The 2,502-nt window shown below is 36.6% G+C and overlaps 1 long non-coding RNA gene across 1 annotated transcript; it reads left to right on the top strand.

Moving 5' to 3' along the window:
* Positions 1-488: 488 nt before the first annotated feature.
* LOC126847090 (uncharacterized) lies at positions 489-2,140 on the top strand. The gene is made up of 3 exons (XR_007686973.1): positions 489-607; positions 1,502-1,534; positions 1,999-2,140. It is a non-coding gene; the product is annotated as an uncharacterized LOC126847090 (long non-coding RNA).
* The last annotated feature ends 362 nt before the right edge of the window (positions 2,141-2,502 follow it).

The raw sequence follows: 2,502 nt of genomic DNA on the forward strand, positions 1-2,502 counted from the left end.
CGGTACCGCCTCTCAACCGGCTAACAGTACGGCAACGCAGTCCGGGACCGCCTCTCAACCGGCTAAGAGTACGGCAACGCAGTCCGGAACCGCCTCTGAAGCGGCTAAGAGTACGGCAACGCAGTCCGGTACCGCCTCTCAACCGGCTAACAGTACGGCAACGCAGTCCGGGACCGCCTCTCAACCGGCTAAGAGTACGGCAACGCAGTCCGGAACCGCCTCTGAAGCGGCTAAGAGTACGGCAACGCAGTCCGGGACCGCCTCTGAAGCGGCTAAGAGTACGGCAACGCAGTCCGGTACCGCCTGTCAACCGGCTAAGAGTACGGCAACGCAGTCCGGGACCGCCTCTGAAGCGGCTAAGAGTACGGCAACGCAGTCCGGGACCGCCTCTGAAGCGGCTAAGAGTACGGCAACGCAGTCCGGGACCGCCTCTGAAGCGGCTAAGAGTACGGCAACGCAGTCCGGAACCGCCTCTGAAGCGGCTAAGAGTACGGCAACGCAGTCCGGGACCGCCTCTGAACCTGCCTCCTCAACGGCGAGAAAGCATTACCCCGATAGGCGAAGACAGCACCAACGGCGCCGGCAAAAGGAGTCAGAGGAAAGTCCGGTAAATCATTATATTCAGGGTGTTCCAGCATGTAAGGTATGATTCGTATAGATGATTCGTCATCTGGGGGACCCCCAAATAAGCCCCCTGTTTTCTTTTTTTCGATAAGTAAAATTTTTTAAATTATTCCCTGTTATTTAGTGCAAAAAGCTTACCTTCAAAGAGGGGTCATATCATTTTCAGTCTTTATCGGCCCCAATTATTCTCTTATCACTTATCTTTTTTATTTATTTCTTACCTCTAATCTCTAATCATTTATCTCTTATCACTAATATCTTATAATTTATTTATTATCTCTTGTTTATAATTATTTACTTTTAATTGCTTATCATTTATCTCTAATCTCTCATCATTAATCTCCTATCAATTATTTTTAATAATTTATCACTTATCATTTACTTCTTATTTCTTGTCTTTAATCATTTTTCTCTTATTATTTTTTGAGTTAGGGGCCTAAAAAGACTGAAAATGATGTGACCCCTCTTTTAAGGTGAGCTTTATGCACTAAAAAACCGGGAATACATTTTTTTTTTAGTCATTATTTTTTACTTTACTGTCGAAACTTGACATTTTTTACTTATCGAAAAAGTGAAAACGGGGGGCTTATTTGGAGGTCCCCCAGATGACGAATCACCTATTACTTACTTTTCATGCTGGAACATTCTGTATATACAATATACATATACTAAAAATTGACCTCGGCCAAAGATTTTTCTTCTTTATTTATAAACCAAAAAATGTTCATAAACTGTTTTCCTTAAAAGGGAGGGGGAGACTTTTTCTTTATTTTGTATTTTTAAGTGAAGATTTTGGGGTTTAAAGTCTGAAAATTAGACCATAGGTAAATCTAAAATATACAATTATATCAACTTTTTCTTTATTTTGTTTTTTCAGCAAGAATATATGAAAAGGATAGTGGAAAGAGAGGTAAGTACCAAAAAAAAAAAATTTTCGTTTGATGAGATACTATGGGAATACGACCCTAGAATGTAAAAACTATTATTCGACTATAATGATAGATTCGTTAGGGATAAGACAATATAATCATTTTCTATTAAAATATTTGTAGTTTTTCATTTGGATACATACCTACTTTAGTTTACGTTATTTTACAATATGAGGTCGTATTCAAATATGTATCTTTCTGATTTTCTTTCAGAGCTCCATTAACTTTTAAAACTTAAATGGTAACATCTATATTTAATTATCTTTTTTAATTCGTGTAGTGCGGTAAAGTTGTAAAATATTTATTTTTCTGTCTGTCATATTTATTGATATTCAACAATTTTTTAGCAAAATTTTATAAAATATTTATATGTTACCACATGAGTTTTAATAGTTGATTACACTTTGGATAGTTGTTAAGACAAAAAATGTTTTTTAATTATCAGAGGAGACAGCATGCGTGTAGAAGGTGTCATCAATTTGGACACAACGAGACACAGTGTGCACCAAATAATTCTGCAGTATAAGAAAGAAAACTTTGTCATTAACCTTGTAACCTGTACTTTGTAAATAATTGTTGTTTTTCTTATGTCCATAGACCATATTTGTATTATACAAATATGTATACTTGCTAAAAACCTGTATAAACATATAAACATGTATTTATTGTATAATTTTAATATTTGTTGTAAATAAATTGTGTTAATATAATTTGTTTGTATTTATTTTAATACAAGGTGTCCCGACCCGGCGTTGCCCGAGATTTAGTTTGCCTAGGCTAAGTAAAATAATTACAAATAAGATTTAAAAAAAAAACAGTTCTCTAGGCTGTATATTGTAAAGCTTTAGCATACCCCGTCATAGTCATACCCCATCTCAGCTTTTTTTTTTGGTTTAACATATTTTGTCATTACATTGTATTGATTATGTGTCCCTCTTACTCAAGGGTC

This window comes from Adelges cooleyi, unplaced genomic scaffold, assembly GCF_023614345.1.
Source record: "Adelges cooleyi isolate 19-005CV unplaced genomic scaffold, UGA_ACOO_1.1 ACOO_flye_CR_arks_rails_tigmint_CR_PRNA_9, whole genome shotgun sequence".
NCBI classification, from domain to species: Eukaryota; Metazoa; Arthropoda; class Insecta; order Hemiptera; family Adelgidae; genus Adelges; species Adelges cooleyi.